Here is an 18,136-nt window from a genome sequence, read left to right as displayed (position 1 = left end):
GTCAGGAAAAACTTCAATCCCTCAGTGGTGGGCATGGGTTCACAGACCCTGGAGGTCTTTGAGCAAAGGTCAGGTGATCCATTATTGGGTAGCTTGTGGAAAGGATTCTGATTGGGGTATGGGTTGTATTAGATGGCCCACAAGGTCCACCTCAACTCTGAAATGCTGTCATTCTGAACTGAAGCTGGCAAGTGAGGATGCCAGTTTTGCTGTGGTGTACCCAGCCCCCTTTCTTCAAAGGGTGACCTTGTTATTGGTGTAATTTCCCAAATGTGGAGCTGGTTGTGAGGATATTAGGAAGCATAGCATGTGATTTCCACACCGATAACTCCCAAGAAAGGGGGCCTTTCCCAGCCCAAGTCTGCAGAAATGATCAATGAATGTGTCATGTCCATGGGCTTTTTAAGAGGGTGGAAAATAAAGTCATTGTTCTAAGTTTCTTGTTAGTCTATTCAAGCACAACCCTTCTTTCCTCACCCCCACATTCTGAGTCCAAACCCTCAAACAAAATAACTCATCATTTGGCAGAAACAATGTGAATAAAAAGTCAGTTTGCCTTCTTGGGTAGACATTATGGTGCAGGCAATGATCAAGAAGATGTGGGTTTGAATCTTCCCTCGTACAGTAACTCTACGTGAATGGGGCCAAGTCTGCTAATGTCTCTAAGCCTCAGTTTCCTTTCCCATAGAATGGAGTTAATAGTAGCTTTAATACCTACCTTACAGGGTTGTTGAGAGGATAAGATTTAAACCCAAGGTTTAAATATAGATAAGGTTTCTGGAGGTCAAGTAAGCTTTTCCATCACACCATGTTACTTCCCACACCCAATGAGTAGCTAACTGTAAAGTCTAACCAATTTCCTTCCTTGCAACTTTCTATTAACTTCTTGAAAAAGAATAATAATTTAAAAAACAACTTTTGTTTTCTGGTATTAGGAACTTGACAAACACTTATGAACACAAACATTTCCAGATACATAAAGAATTATAATCTTTTATTTGTATATATTTTTACACAAGAATTTCCATAACATAGTAGAATTAGAAAAAGAGGTGATTGCACATGAAAAGCTATTATGTACAACTTGCTATTTCTTTTAAATATATAATAAAGTTTTCATGTGATTTTCTCTTTTTTCTTCCCTTCCCACCAAAGATGGCTACCATTAGATACAAATATAGCTATATGTATACACACATATGTAAAATCATTCTATACATACTTCTATTTATCAGTTCTTTCTCTGGAAGAATTATAATCTTTAGAAATCTTTTAATTGTCAGGTAAGAATGTGACCAGGGAAGGAAGGGACCATAGCTACTCTGATAGAGCCATGGATGGGCCTTAATATATGTCCTTATTGTGCCCAAAGGGGTAGAAAACTGTATGTATCCTTTGACGCAGTAATACCATTTCTAGGTCTATATCCCAAAGAGATCATAAAAATGGGAAAAGGATCCACATGTATAAGAACATTTATAGCAGCTTTTTTTTGGTGGCCAAGAATTGGAAATTGAGAAGATGCCCATCAATTGAATAAGTTGTGGTCTATGAATGTCATGGAATACTATTGTGCTATAAGAAATGATGAGCAGGAAGACTTCAGAAAAACCTGGAAAGACTTATATGAACTGATGCTGAGTGAAGAGAACAGAACCAGGAGAACACTGTACACAGTAGCAGCAGCATTGGGGGATGACTAACTTTGATAGACTCAGCTCTTCTCAGACGTACAATGATCTAGGACAACTCCAAAAGACTCATGAAGGAAAATACTATCCATATGCAGAGAAAGAACTGTGAAATCTGAATGCAGATCAAAGCAGACTATTTACTCTCTCTCTCTCTTTTTTTTTGGTTTCTTCTTTCTTGTGGTTTCTCCTATTGGTTTTAATTCTTTTTTGCAACATGACTAATGTGAAAATATGTTTAATATAAATAGCCGATATTAGATAGCATGCTGTCTTGAGGAGGGGGAAGAGAAAGGGGGGAGAAAATTTAGAACTCAAAATCTTATGGAGGTGAATGTTGAAAACAATACATAAATAAATATTAATACATATCTTTTTTGCTTTTTCACTAACATGGACACTGGAACCGCTTTGGCTTATATCAGTTATACTGATAAGTATAACTGACAAAGCCCATCTAATGGTACTTCCCAAAGCTATCCAACCTGGCTGGGTAGGTACAGGACCTTAAAGAAGAGGATGTCACAGTAAAATGTAAGCTCCTTGGTGCTGGGGCCATTTTGTTTTTATGTAGCCAATTTGTGGCATATAATAGGTGCTTAATGAATACTTGCGGATTGATTGCCTAGAAGGGGTAGGATACACAATGTTAGAGGTGGAGAGGACCTTAAAACAGGGAGTGTCAGATGTGGCAGGGACCTCAGAGCTCTTTTCATCCAACCTGTCAGTTTTCAGATGAGGACACTGAGGCCCAGAGAGGTTACGAGGCTTAACCAAGGTGACACAGATAGGAAGTGATAGAAGGAGAATTCAAACCTAGGTTCTCTGACTCCAGAACCAGCGGACTCTTTCTACTACACCATGCAGCCTTTCCTTAGAACCTGAATATAGCATATTGGTGCTGAAAAAGACCTGAGAATATAGATTGTCAGAGCTGAGAAAGGCCATAGGAAACTGGAATGACACAGCAAAAAAAGGTACTTCAGAGTATGCAATACACAGTATTATATTCATATAATATGCAATACAATGTAATATATAATATTCCGTAAGGAACTTGATCATCTGACCCAAGGATTCTTGACTTGGGATCTGTGCTTGCTTTAAAAAAATACTATGATAATTGTCTCTCACTTCAGACACAGCCCAGCCTGTGACTCCCATGATGACTTCTCCCCCTCTTCTTCAGCAGCCTTCTCAGGATGGAAGTGCCTTCCCATTAGTGAGTTCCTCCTTAGAACCTTCATTTGAGGAAGTGTCTTCAACAGCCACAGGTTCACTTGGAACCTGTGTCAGCCCATGACTCCCATGGCCATTTCTTTACCCATCTTCTCCTCACCTTCAGTCTTCCCCTTCTTCTGCTTCCCTTTCCAGCTTTTATCTTCCCCTATTACAATGTCAGTTCCATGAGGGTAGGGGCTCTTTTTCTTTTTGCTTAATTTGTGTTCTCTGCACTGACACTAAATAAATTCTCTGTCTCTGTCTCTCTGTCTCTATCTCTGTCTCTCTGTCTGTCTCTGTCTCTCTGTGTCTCTGTCTCTGTCTCTCTCTTTCTCCCTCCCTCTCCCTCTCCCTCTCTTCTCTCCCTGATAGTAAATCTGGGGCCAGATTTGAATTCATGAAGATGAGTCTTCCTGACTGTAGGACTAACACTCCATCCACTTTGCCCCTTGGCAAGTGCTTCATAAGTCTGTCCTTCTTTCCTTCCTTCCTTCCTTCCTTCCTTCCTTCCTTCCTTCCTTCCTTCCTTCCTTCCTTCCTTCCTTCCTTCCTTCCTTCCTTCCTTCCTTCCTTCCTTCCTTCCTTCCTTCCTTCCTTCTTCCAATTGCAGTCAGAATTTGAACCCAGGTTCCCTGACTCCCTGGCTCCTCCAGGAAGCAAGCCTTTCCCAGTGAGTGCAGCCCATGGTGACCTTTTCCATCTCTGCCTGAAGCTGGCACTCGACGGCATGCTTCTTGGATTATCCCCTTAATTGTTCCACATGTGAGTCATCCTGACTGTAACCACTCACATTTCTGTAACACTTTTCAGGTTTACAAAATTCTTTGCTCGTGACAACCCTGGGAAGTTGCAATGCAAAGGATTATCCCAGTTTTACAGAGGAGGAAACAGTCTCTGAGCAGGAAAATGACTTGCCCATGGTCACCTAGCTAGCAAATGTAGGACTGATTCCAGCTCAGGTCTTCTCATTCTAGTCCCAGGTCTCCTTTACCTTCTTTCACTTTGCCTCAGCTCCACTACTCAAGGGAGAGCTGGCTCCTGGGATGGGGGTTGGGCACTTTGAGAAGCAGAGGCACCAGACTGGAGCTTGAAGATCTTCCTAGAAGATTTATTGCTGGCTCTTCAGTTTACTGGCTGTGTGACCTTAGGGCAGTCACTCCCATTCTAGCCCTCAGCTGTAAAGTTAGACCATGAAACCAGAGATTCTTTTTCCTTTAACAATTCAACTCAACAGGCATTTATTAAGGCCCTCCCCACCGTCCCCCTCATCCCAACCATGCACAAACCCAGGGTGGCTGGGTGGGGGGTAAAGGAAGGGAATAAGCATTTCTAGAATGCTTGCTATGTGCCAAGAATGGTGCTAAATGCTTTACAAATATATTGTTGGATCTTCACAACAACCTATGAGGTAGGTACTATTTTACAGATGAGGAAACTGAGGCAAACAGGTTAAGTGATTTGCTCAAGGTCATATGACTAGTAAGTGACAGAGGCCAGACTTTAACTCAGGTTTTCCTGACATCAAGTCTGGTGCACTACTTAGTTGCCTGATACAAAGAAAAAAGTAAAAAAACACACTTAACCTCAAAGAGCTTCTATTCTAGGTGTGGGGGAGAGAAATCGAGGGCACAGCTGCTAAGGTGATATAAATTATGTAGCATGTCATTTCACTGAGGGGATGGAGAGGATGAACATGTGAGGGGAACTGGGAGGAGCTTCATGTAGGAGGTGGCACTGAGGAGAGCCTGTAAGGGGAGGAGGGAGTCTGAGAGGGGACGGCCTGAGACAGACTGAGGCAGGGCAAGCCCACGGTCCCCAGCCCCAAACTCAAGCAAATTCCATTTCTAAGGAAAGGCCTGGGTGTGGTGGAAGGGGAGGGAGTGACTCAGGACGTGGCTCGCTTCCTGCTGAGTCATAGCTGAATGAATGTCCAGTGTGGAGCAGGCCCCTCCCTCCTCCCCCTTCTCCCACCTCCCCACCTCATCTCTGGGGGAACTGTGGCCTTTTTGGTGTGTGATGCAACCACAGGCCTTGACCACACCTAGCCAATGGAGCACCACTGGGTCCCTTTTTCACCAAAGTAAGGGTTCCTTTGGCTACTTAGCAGCAGACAGGTTCATTGTAGAATTGTCTCATTTTAGCTTTTGGGTTAGTGTAGCTCCCTAAATATTGTGCTGTGAAAGTCCTTTTTCCCTAAGCATCTAATGGGAGTTCAGAAAGCTTTTGTAAGCTTGACAAGACAGATCTTGTGAGAAAGAACTTCAAGTCAGGAAGACCTAAGTTCAAATACAGTCTAAATCACTAACTGTGTCACTCTGGGCAAGTCACTTAACCCTGTTTGCCTCAATTTCCTCATATGTAAAATGAGCTGGAGAAGGCAATGGCAAACCACTCTAGTATCTTTGCCAAGAAAACCGCAATTGGCATCATGAAGAACTGAACACAACTGAAAAACTACTGAATACCAACTATGATGCATAATATGAATCTGGTATGGGACAGGTATTGATTTCCTACCCACAAAGATTCACAAGCTTGTATTCCCATTAAGACTTTAAAAAGACTTATAAAAGGGACTGTATAAACTGTTATTATATTCTGTGGAGAGACTGAGACCTAAAATCATCTGGAGGAAAAGGAAGGGAACAAGCCTTTATTAAGCACCTACTATGTGCCAGGTTCTATACTAATATTATTATAATTACAATATTATTATGCTATTACAAAAATTATCTCATTTTGTCCTCACAACAACTTGGAATATTATCTTCATTTTATAGATGCAGAGACTGAGACAGACACAGGTTAAGTGACTTGCCCAGGATCCCACTGAAGACAGTGACTGAAGCCATGAAATTAAAGATGCTTGCTCTTTGGAGGGAAAGTTATGGCAAACCTGGACAGCATATTGCTGACAAAGGTCAGTAAAGTTCAGTATCAATGTATGGCTGTTAGAGTTGAACTATAAGGAAAGCTAAGTGCCCCCAGAATCGATGCTTTTGAATTGTGGTGCTGGAGAGGACTTTGGAGAGTCCCTTGGATAGCAGGGAAATCAAATGAGTTAATACTTAAAGAAATTAATTCATACTATTCACTGGAAGGTCAAATGCTGAAGCTGAAGCTTAAATACTTTGGTCACCTAATGAGAAGATGGGATTCATTGGAAAAGACCAGTTGGGAAAGATTGAAGATAAAAGGAAAAGGGGACAGCAGAGGATGAGATGGCTGGATAGTCTCATGGAAACAAGGAACATGTGCTTGGACAGACTTTAAGAAATAATGGAGGTTAGAAGAGCCTGGAGTGCTGTGGTCCATGGGGTCACTGAGAGTTGGACTTGACTGAACAACAAACAGCAACCGTCCCCCCTTTTTCAAGTCATAACTGAATCTGATTAGTACCTTTGCTCTGGGCAAGAAGTGTCCATCCCTGCATTATGGGGAAGAAAGTTCATTTTCAGTATCTTAATAGGCTCCCTTTTAGGCATTACAATGAAAATCTGTTTTTTATACATACTCTCATATTTTCCCAGGACCACTTGCAGAGCTCCTCTATCAGGTTATATGCTGGCTGTCTCTCACACCTGGAATGCTTGTCCTTCCTTTTTCCCTCTGCCTCGAAGAGACCCTGACTTTCTTCAGGACCAGCTCAAGGGCCACCTTCCTCATGAGGCTGTTTCCCATCCTCCCACCTGCCAATCCAAAGTTTCCCTACATCCATTCTGTATTCATCTGGCACATTCTGCCCTTTCTACCAGAGTGAAAATTCTTTGGTGTTAGAGACTGGTTTTGCTTTTTTCTCTCTAGTCCTAGCAGGCAGGGCAGTGCTTAATAAATGCGCTAACTGATTTACTGATATTTGACTCATCTTGTGCTTTAGTTGGATGGGGAATTCCTGGTGAGGAAGTCTCTCTGCCAGTGTAGGTCAGCCCCTTCTTGTCACTTAGTCTCAGAGAGTTGCTTAGGGTCACTGGGAGGCAAGTGGACAGCATGTGTCAGAAGTGAAACTTGAACACAGATCCTCCTAACTCTGAGACCAGCTTTCTAGCCATTATATCCCACAGTGACACTGCCATGTTGCATTTTACAGATGAAGAAACTGAGGCTGAAAAGAGGGTAAGTGACTTTCTCAGAGTCATCCAGCTAGTTAGCTGTATGATTGCAGGAACCGTAATCTGGACCCATAACTGAACAGGAGGAGGAGCAGAACAGATTGCAAGGCCTTTTGTTGTTGAGTCTTGTCAGTCATATCTGACCCTTTGTAACTCCATTTGGGGTTTTCTTGGCAGAGGTGCTGGAGTGTTTTGCCATTTCCTTCTCCAGCTCATTTTATAGATGAGGAAACTGAGGCAAACAAAGTTAAGTGACTTGCCCAGGTCACACATCTAGTAAGTATCTGAAGCTAGATTTGAACTCACGAAGAGTCTTCCTGACTTCCAGGGCCAGTACTTTACATACTGCACCACCTACCTTCCCAAAGGAAGGCCTTCGAGAAATTGCAAAGGTCTTTGAATGATTCCAGGGTTCTCCCTGAAACAAAGGCCCACTTTATCATGAATGCTCTTCTGGTGACGCCATATGTATATGAGTTAAGAAATCCCACTTGAGTATCCCCCAGAGGACCATAGAGAGGTTACATAAACATTAGAAATGAGGAATCATGCAGAAGAAATTGTGTCAAGGGATGTCACAAGAGAAATGTATGACCCGAAGACAGAAGGATCTGTTATGTAACAAGTGAGAGAGATGGCCAAAGCATACCCTACATCTACTTTGTTCTCTGTGTAACGGGAAGAGGAAGGTTCCCATCATGCTGGGAGAATTTCCTGTGGTAAACTCATGGGAAGACAGACAAGAGTTGTCTAGGATGGACAAGCATGGTTGGGTTGCAATAAGTATCACGGAAGGGAATACTCACATCAGGGAGTCCCTGCTCTGCTGGCACTTTGGAATATTCTCCATTATTGCTATACAGCTTCCAATCATGGAACACCAAGGTCTAGGAAGAATCAAAATTCTAGATGCCCCAAATAAAAATGGGTGCAAATAGGTGGTAGTATATAAGAAAGAGTATGCAAGAAAGGGTATAAAAAGATATAGTGAAGGATGCGTTCCTTAATTCTGAGAAAAGAAGGTGGGTGGGATAATAACAGAGAGATGGCATGAATGTGGCTTGGGGGCCAGAACCAGAAGGCCTCTGGCACATTGGCAGTCTGCAGGGCAGCAAGAAAGGTGCTGCCTTTGGAGGCAGAGATCCCGAGTTCATATCCTGGTGCTGCCCCTCTCTGCTCTCTGAGTTTGGGTTGCCTTTTCTGTAAACTGAGGCAGTGAGATGCCAGCTCTGGGTCCGTGCCTTCCAATCCTCCTTGATCACTTTGTCTTTCCTTTGCCTTTCATTGTATTTTTTATTTTCGCTCTCTAGCTCAAGTTAGAGGTACCTGGATATTATATTTGCTCAAGTTTCTTCTCTCTTGGCTCCATCCACCCCTGACTCTTTGGACTTTTCCTCTTTTATAGCAGTTGCCATCTCCCCTTGGAGATACCTCAGCCCCTAAGGCCTCTTTCCATGGATGAGTTACTGCTTGGGACTACCATTTCAGGAAGTGGCTTGGTCATTTGGTCAGCTAAGTGGCACAGTAGATAGAGTGCCATGCCTGGAGTCAGGAAGACTCATCTTGAGTGCCTCAGACAGTTACTAGCTGTGTGACTTTGGGTAAGTCACTTCACTCTGTTTGCCTCAGTTTCCTCATTTGTAAAATGAGTCATTGAAGGAAATGGCAAACCACTCCAGTATCTTTATCAAAAAATAAAACCTCTAAAATGGTATCCCAAAGAGTCAGACACGACTGACCCTGGTCATTTATGATCATTTCTCTCCTGGTTTACTCTTGCTCTCTGGATTTTTTTTTCCATCTTGTCCTTTTAAGGGTAGTACCATTTCCCTTCCGCATCATTTTCTAGTCCCCTTCTGTGTGTTGTCTTCTCACATTAGAATGTACACTGCTTGGGTACGGGGATTATCTTTTGGGCTTATATTTATGGTCTCATTTCTTGGCGCACAGTAAGTGCTTAATAAGTGCTCTATTTATCTCTCTACCTTCTGTCAAGGTATGCTGACCCTCCAGGTGAATCTTCTGACTATAAATCTGACTCACAGTTCTCCAGTACTGTTTAAAATAGATTTTCATTGATCTTTTTTGTTTTTGGAGCATCTAGATTCCCCCCCTCTATCTCTCCTCCTCTCTTTTTAGAGAGTCATTCTTGAAACTAAGAATGTCTGGAAAAAAAGAAAGAAAAAAGGAAAAGAGGGAGAAAAATTCAGCCCAGGTCCACACTTAACCCTTCCCCCCGCCAACCCCCCCCCCCCCAAAACCCTCTGACATTATATGCAACAAATCCACTGACATCGAAGGAGTGGAGGGAGGTGTCTTCTCATGGCTCTTCTTTGGAGTCAAGCTCCATCTGCAACTTTGTAACATTCATGTTTCATTATATTGCCAGGCTTGTACTTTTTCATTTACATTGTTGTAGTCACTGTGTATTTTGTTTTCCCTGCTCTGTTTACTTTACTTTGTATCAATTTGTGTCTTTCTATGCTTTTCTGTCTCAATACTTTTAAAGTCTGGAAAGTACTTTCCTCAGACAACCCTCAAAGTAAGTACTAGAAACATTATTATCCCCATTTTACAGATGAGGAAACTGAGGTTTTCTGAGGAAGGTTAAATGACCGAGTGTGGAGACTCTAGGTCTTCTAATTGGATGTCCTGCATCCTCTCCCTTATAATATACTGCCCAGGCACATTTTAACTTGTACCATCCTCCGTTCTCCCCTCTCACCCCACTCCTTAAGGATAGAGATTGTCTGTCATTCTTGGTTTCTAGGTACCTAATCTTGCACAAAGTAGGTGATTAATACGTGTGGAATTGATGTTTAAAAGTGTGTGTCCATTTGTTTAATATTATTCTTAAGAGGGAAAGTGATTGGAGAAGTTTGGACAGTCCGAATTAAAGTTTGTACCAAACCAGTTGCCAAACACACTTTTCTGAGACTCCCCCAAGCCTGCAGAACAGAGAGTGCACTAATGAATGGCCATATCACAAAAAAACATTCCCACACATGGCAAGGTAAATATGTTCCTTCTTTTTTGTAATTTTTAAATGTTTATTTATTTATTTTTAGTTTTCAACATTCATTTCCACAAAATTTTGAGTTCCAAATTTTCTCCCTATCTCTCCTCTCCCCACCCCAAAACACTGTACATTCTGATTACCTTTTCCTCCAATATACCCTCCCTTCTATCACACCCCTCCCTTCCCTTATCCCCATCTTCTCTTGTAGGCAAGGATAGATTTCTATACCCCATTACCTGTATTTCTTATTTCCCAGTTGCATGCAAAAACAATTCTCAACATTTGTTCCTAAAACTTTGAGTTCCAACTTCTCTCCCTTCCTCCCTCCCTCCCCATCCCCACTGAGAAGGCAAGTAATTCAATATAGGCTATATATGTGTAGTTTTGCAAAAGACTTCCATAATAGTCATGTTGTGTAATTCTAACTGTATTTCCCTCCATCCTATCCTGCCCCACATTTATTCTATTCTCTCTTTTGACCTTGTCTCTCCCCAAAAGTGTTTACTTCTAATTACTCCCTCCTCCCATTTGTCCTTCCTTCTATTATTCCCACCCCACCCCACTTCTCCCCTTCTCCCCTACTTTCCTGTAGTGTAATATAGATTTTCATGCCAAATTGAGTGCACGTTATTCCCTTCTTAAGCCAAATGTGATGAGAGTAAGCTTCACTTTTCCCCTCTCACCTCCCCCTTTTTTCCTTCCATTGAAAAAGCTTTTTCTTGCCTCTTTTATGACAGATAATTTGCCCCATTCCATTTCTCCCTTTCTCCTCCCAATATATTCCTCTTTCACCCCTTAATTTTATTTTTTTAGATATGTGAGTGTATGTGTATGTGTGTGTGTGTATAATCCCTCCAACTACCCAAATACTGAGAAAAGTTTCAAGAATTACAAATATTAGCTTTCCATGTAGGAGTGTAAACAGTTCAACTTTAGTAAGTCGCTTATGATTTCTCTTTGTTGTTTACCTTTTCGTGCTTCTCTTGATTCTTGTGTTTGAAAGCCAAATTTTCTATTCAGCTCTGGTCTTTTCATCAAGAATGCTTGAAAGTCCTCTATTTCATTGAATGATCATTTTTCCCCCTGAAGTATTATACTCAGTTTTGCTGAGTAGGTGATTCTTGGTTTTAATCCTAGTTCCTTTGACTTCTGGAATATGATATTCCAAGCCCTTTGATCTCTTAATGTAGAAGCTGCCAGGTCTTGTGTAATCTTGATTATATTTCCCCAATACTTGAATTGTTTCTTTCTAGCTGCTTGCAATATTTCCTCCTTGACCTGGGAACTCTGGAATTTGGTTACAATATTCCTAGGAGTTTCTCTTTTTGGGTCTCTTTCAGGAGGTGATTGGTGGATTCTTTCAATATTTATTTTGCCCTCTGGTCCTAGAATATCAGGGCAGTTTTCCTTGATAATTTCATGAAAGATGATGTCTAGGCTCTTTTTTTTGATCCTGGCTTTCAGGTAGTCCCATAATTTTTAAATTGTCTCTCCTGGATATATTTTCCAGGTCAGTTGTTTTTACAATGAGATATTTCATATTATCTTCTATTTTTTCATTCTTTTGGTTTTGTTTTGTAATTTCTTGGTTTCTCATAAAGTCATTGGCTTCCATCTGTTCCATTCTAATTTTGAAAGAACTATTTTCTTCATTGAGCTTTTGAACTTCCTTTTCCATTTGGCTAATTCTGCTTTTTAAAACATTCTTCTCATTGGCTTTTTGGGCCTCTTTTGCCAATTGAGTTAGCCTATTTTTCAAGGTGTTATTTTCTTCAGCATTTCTTTGGGTCTCCTTTAGCAAGCTGTTGGCTCACTTTTCATGATTTTCTTGCATCACTCTCATTTCTCTTCCCAATTTTTCTTCCACCTCTCTTACTTGATTTTTAAAATCCTTTTTGAACTCTTCCATGGCCTGAGACCATTGCATATTTATTTTGGAGGTTTTGGATGCAGAAGCCTTGACTTTTAGGTCTTCCTGTGATGGAAAGCATTGTCTTTCCTCATCTAAAAGGATAGAAGAAAATACCTGTTTGCCAAGAAAGTAGCCTTCTATAGTCTTATTTTTTTCCCTTTTTGGGCATTTCCCCAGCCAGTTACTTGACTTTTGAGTCCTTCATCAAGAGGGTATACTCTGGGGACCTGTAAGTTCTCAGTTCCTCCAAGGTAGCATAATCAAGGGAGAGGAGTTTACTCCTCTCCTAGCTTACATTCTGGTCTGGCAGATGCTGCCAGCTTTTCTGCCCAGGATCTTTGAAGCTGTCTTTGGTGTTTGTGGGTTGAGCTATCTGGGAACTGCAGCTGCTGCTACTACCAGGGATTCCATCCTGGAGGCCTGCTCGTGTCATGTGGCCAAGGCTGGGCTGCGCTGTGCCCCAAGACCAGTGCAATAGAGCTTTTCTGCCCAGAATCTGAGAGTAGGGTTCCCTCTCCACAACCACCTCTAGCTCCACCATGCCAGCACACTCCTCCTCACCCCTGGGCCACCACTCAGGGCTGTGATCCAGATCAGCCACTTGATTCCCCCTTTAGGCAGAGGGTTCTTAAAATGTACTGTGCCACAGCTACTGCTGCTGCCCTGGGCTCAGACTATGTTCCCTTCTCCCCCAGGTGATAGTGTTTTCTCACTGACCTTTGAAGCTGTCTTTGGCATTTGTGGGGTTAGTAATCTGGGGACCACACCTGCTACTGGGGATTCTGCCCCTGAGGCCTGCTTGCAGCATGGCCAAGACTGGGCTGCACTCTAAGGGCTGCACTCTGGTTGGAGCCTGGTGGACTTCCTGTCCACCTTCCAGATTGTCTTGGGCTGGAAATCTCTTTCACTCTGTCGTTTTGTGGCTTCTGCTGCTCTAGAATTTGTTTAGGGCCATTTTTTACAGATATTTTATGGGCTATGGGGGGAGAGCTAGAGTAGGTGTGTCTTTCTACTCTGCTATCTTGGCTCTGCCCCCCCTGTTCCTCCTTTTATCTCCATTCTATGAGGCCACTGAAGGTCTCCAGAGTTGTTGTGCTGACCTCATTGTTGTATGCTTATGAAACATGGCCAGCCTACCAGCACCATGCCAGGAAACTGAATCGCTTCCATTTGAACTGTCTTAGGAAGATTCTGAAGATCACCTGGCAGGATAAGGTACCAGACACTGAGGTGCTTGCTCAAACCAAACTGCCAAGCTTTCAAACTATGCTTCAGAGGGCACAACTCCGATGGGGTGGCCACAGTGTTTGAATGCAAAATGTATGCCTGCCAAAAAGACTATTTTATGGAGAACTCACATGGGGCAGGTAATCACATGGTGGTCAGAAGAAGCAATACAAGGACACTCTCAAGGTCTCTCTTAAGAACTTTGGATTTGATTGTGGGGCATGGGAGACACTGGCACAGGACCGCTCAGCATGGCGTGCTCACATCAGAAGGGTGCTGTGCTCTATGAACAAAGTGGAATTGAAACAACACAAAGGAAACATAGGATGTGCAGATTTGGAGTAATCACCCCAGATGTTCAGGTGAACTGTCTGTGCCCCTTCTGAGGCAGAGCATTCCAAGCTCACATTGGGCTGATCGGCCACAGGCATGCACATTGAAACTTTGCTTCCTCAGGGTGATATCATTCTGGTTCTCTTCAGGACTGAAGGACACACCACCTTTTCCTTCATGAACTGAAACAGACTCAAGTCCTCATAAAGCATCAATAATTTGAATGGAGTATTTCTATAATTATACATATTTACCCCTAATTTCTTTTTTTTCCTCATTTGATTCTCTTTATTTTTTAATTTTAATTCTAATTAATTAATTTTTTAATGTTCTACAATCACTACCATAGAACTTAGATTTTAACCCCCCCATACCTCCCTCCCTCCCTCCCCAAGACAGCATGCAATTCTATATAGGATCTACATATGCTTTCCTATTGAATATGTTTTCACTATAGTCATGCTATGTAGATGAACTAAAATAAATGGAAGAAATCATATAACAAATCAAAACATAACACACAAACACACCCAATTTCTTATACTAAGTACTTATGCTACATAGTATCTTTGTTCCCAGCTAATAGAAAATTTGAATGCATACATTAATATCAAGTAAAGACTAAGTATTTTTCTTTAATGAAAAAAAAAAAAGAATGAAGGCCGATAATCACTCTCTTAGCAGAATCATCAGGGATATTTCTATTCCACTGGCTTTTAATTATTTAATTAATTGTTCTCTCAAACCCAGTACGTTCCACTGAAGAAGTCACTCAGGTTCTTCGTTGCTGGACTGGTGAGTTGGTTGTTCAATGTACTGCTTAGGTGAAGGTGTAGAAATCAGTCATGAAGAAGGAGGAAAAAATATTCAAATACTCTACTGGCCTGGTGATCTTATCAATTGAGAGAGCAACTGCCCTCTCCAGGGGTGCAGATAGCAATTCATGTATACCTGCCTATCCCATGAGGCTCTTTGTCCATGGCCTCCCAAAAGTTCATCCTAAGGAGGCCATTCATGTGCTAGATGCCTTCTTTTATTCCTCCTGATATTCAGAGTATGTTACTTGAATACCCTGACTCTCTATCTGTTCTCCTTTGCTTTAGTGATGCAACCAGCTGGTTATCTTTCTCCCTTATGCATTTTCTTCATGATGGATTAAAACCCATCTTGTTCTTGCAAGTTTCTTACTAGTTATATTTTGCAGCCATGTTCTTTCTTCCATGTTCTTTTTCATAACCCTCTGTATGACAATTAACTTCAATTCCTCAAAGGCTATTGTATGCTATGTCTCATTGCAACAGAGCAATATGGGTAGCATGGGGGAATTAAAAAGATGGCCCTTTGTTTCTAGAGAAAACTTGGGATCATTTATGAACTTTTGCAATTTCTCCTAAGGCAATGGATCAAGCCACCTTTCCTCCTTTGGTTCATTGATGGGCCCAACTCATTGTCCCTATGAATATCTATCTCAAGAGAAGGTCTCTAGGTTGTTCATCTAAATGTATATTAGACTCTGGGCAATAAACATTCTTCATCCACTTGCTCTTTTCTATGTAAATCATCAGACCAAACTCTTTTGAGTTGTTTGCAAGAGTGTGCAGTGTTCTTCTACTTGACAGAACCAGCGCAGTGCACCCACAACCAGGACCTCTATATCTTTAGGGAATCCTTCTGGGACTCTAAGCTGGATCTCCTGTATCGTAGTGCTGAGCAACTTTGGTGAACGTAGCTCTTGGAAATCTAACAATCTTTTCCTCAATCCGTATTGTTCTCAAGCCCTGTTCAGTCTCTGTCACTGTTGATCCCCCCCTTCTGGATAGTTTCTCTAGGTTTTTGTGACGCTCCTCTTTCTGACTTCTCTTTGGCCTCTTCTCAGATTTCTTTGTCAGCTCTTCATCAAAGTTATACTCACTAACCATAGGGATCCCTGATTATCTCTTCTTTTTCCCTCTTAACTATTTCGCTTGGTGATCTTCTCAGTTCCTATGGATTCCATCATCTCTCCGTAGATGGTTCTCTGATTTATTTGTCCAGCCCCAACCTCTCTTCTGACTTTGTCTCACCTCTCCAACTACCTGTTGGACAGCTCAAACATGACATCTAACAGACATGTCAAACTCATCATGCCCCAAATTGAACTCATTATTTTTCCTCCCAAACCTTCTTCTCTCTTTATCTTCTTTATTGCTGTTGATGCTAACAATTGGTAGTCACTCAGGTCCACAATCTAGGTCTCATCCTTCCCCCCTCTTTCTCTCTCACTCCCTATATCCAATAACTGGCTAAGTTGTGTTGATCTAGCCTTTATAACATCTTCTCCCTTCTTTCCTTTGACACTGCTACCGTCTTGTTTCAGGCCCTCATCAATTCATGTCCTGGACTATTGCAATAGGTTACTGACCAATCTCTCTCCACTCCAGTCTCTCCTCACTCCAATCTACCTTCCACTCAGCTATCAAACTGATTTTTGATCAATTTGACCAGTCACAGATCTGATCATGTCACTCTTATTCAGTGAAATCCAATGGCTCCCAATGGCCTCCTTGATCAAATATGAATCCTCTGTTTGGCTTTTAAAGTGCTCTACTACTTGGCCCCCTTCTACCTTTCTAGTCTTCAGAGACACTCCTCTCTCTTTCTGTCCCCGTACTTTTTGTCCCAGTGACACTGACTTCCAGCTGTTTCTTAGCCAAAGACCCTCCATTTTCTGATTCTGGGTTACCTATACTTAGGAGATATCTTGTGGGAAGAGAGCCTTGAAGGTGATATTTTTATTCCCTTGAATCAAATGCTTAAAAAAAAATCAGCAAATAATAAGCACAGTGGAATCCTGTCTTTTCTACATTTTCCCAGTCAATTGCAAAATAATGAAGCAGTCTAACATTGAACAATGCTGATGCAAGCCTGCCTGCTCCCTTGAAGCAGTTCTTGTCAAGGATGTCCTTGATTCATGCCTAGAAGACTCTTTATAGACCAAAATTAAAAGGAAACAAGATTTTTTTGTTCTGAGGTTTTAAAAAAATAATATTCTCTTTCCCTCCAGTAACATGGAAAGACAACTTTAAACATTCATTTAAAAACATTTTTAAGTTCCAAATTTTCTCTTTCCCTCTCTCACCTCCCCTCTCCCTGAGGCAGTGAGCAATTTGATATCAGTATATACCTTCAACTATATAAGACTTAAGATATATGACTTAAGTAGTCTAAGATTTAAAAGATTATCTTTAATATATAAAATTTAATATGAGATTTATAAGAATTTACATAAGCATATAAGACTTAAAACCAAAACACATCTGAAGAGATCATCAACAATTAGCCAGCAAGCACTGATTAAGTACCTACTGTATCCAGCTGATGGGGATACAAAGATAAGAGGATTTCCACCCTTGGGGAGCTGTCCAGCGCACTTGTTTGTCATGGGGAGGAAGTTCACACCCAGACAAAGAAATGGCTTATCCAAAGTCTCATAGGTATTTCCATAGAACTGATATGTAAACCAAGGTCCCTAACTCTTATTGTTTCCCCCTTGTTACAGGAAAATTTATTCAGAATAAAGTATCAGTTCAAACTTCTCTGAACAGCTTTTTCAAAAATGAGACTATCCAAATAATCTTTCTAAATTCTAAGACAAAGTTATTGTTAATTCAGTGTTTAGTATCTGTTATTCTAGCATTATTGTTTTTGGATAATTCAAAGTTATGATACAGTCAAGCTGTACTTTAGTGCGTTATAAGAATACTTTATAATGTAGTAACAAAGTTCCCAACTCTAAAGCCAGTGTTGTTGAATGAATAAATTGAATTGGATGAATGAAAAAGCATGTATTAAGCACAAACTTTGTGCCAAGAACTGTGTGCTCAGTGCTAGGGATGCACATACAAGAAAACGAGACGGTCCCTACCTTGAAGGAGCATATAGGAGAAGACATCCCATGAAGGGCTCCTAGTGTTGGAATGCGGAAGCATGGTTTAGAAATGGCCAGGAAGTGGCATGGTGGGGCAAGGAAGGGGAGTAAGCATTTATATAGGATGGCAAGCACTGTGCTTTACCATTTTTATCTCATTTGATCCTTGCAACAACCCAATGAGGCAGGGACCATTATTGTTCCCATTTTACAGTTGAGGAAACTGAAGCAAAAGCAAAGGTTAAATGACTTGCCCAGGGTCATAAATCTGGCAAATGCCTGAGGCTGGATGTGGACTCAGGTCTTCCTGATTCTAGGCCCAGGGCTCTATCCCTGGCATGGTAGCTGGGATTGTGTCCAGTTGAGATGAAAGATCACTTATTATAGGCCAGGGTCCCAGGGCCAGGGCCAGAATTTAAATTCTGGTAGGAGGAACAGGAGGAGCTTGGCCTTCTCCTCTCTTCTTGGCCTTCTCCAGTATCCAGTGTCTTTGGGGAGATCAGAAGAAGATATTATGGCCTATGTGTGACCAACTGGCCAGTATCACAGTCGAAGAGCTCCTGCCTGTGTGCAGAGAAACAATAAAAGTCCTTTCAGAAACATTAGTGTCCCTAGCTCAGGCCTAAGCTGGGCAGAATAAACTGATCTCCACTGGGCTGGGGTGACTAGCTCAGTGGCCTTCCTCTGACTTGGAAGGTCATCAACTGCCAAGTTCTC

At 41.7% G+C, this 18,136-nt stretch overlaps 1 long non-coding RNA gene across 1 annotated transcript in view; it reads left to right on the top strand.

Moving 5' to 3' along the window:
• The window catches only part of LOC140509714 (uncharacterized), a 43,683-nt gene that overhangs the window by 21,847 nt on the left and 3,700 nt on the right, over window positions 1-18,136 (top strand). The window contains exons 2-3 of the long non-coding RNA XR_011968891.1: window positions 2,117-2,225; window positions 5,693-5,832. This is a non-coding gene — a long non-coding RNA (uncharacterized lncRNA). The remainder of the gene's footprint in view (window positions 1-2,116; window positions 2,226-5,692; window positions 5,833-18,136) is intronic.

Source organism: Notamacropus eugenii, chromosome 6, assembly GCF_028372415.1.
Source record: "Notamacropus eugenii isolate mMacEug1 chromosome 6, mMacEug1.pri_v2, whole genome shotgun sequence".
Classification (NCBI taxonomy): Eukaryota; Metazoa; Chordata; class Mammalia; order Diprotodontia; family Macropodidae; genus Notamacropus; species Notamacropus eugenii.
Note: the sequence above shows the minus strand (reverse complement) of the source record. Positions and strands in the feature narration are given on the sequence as shown.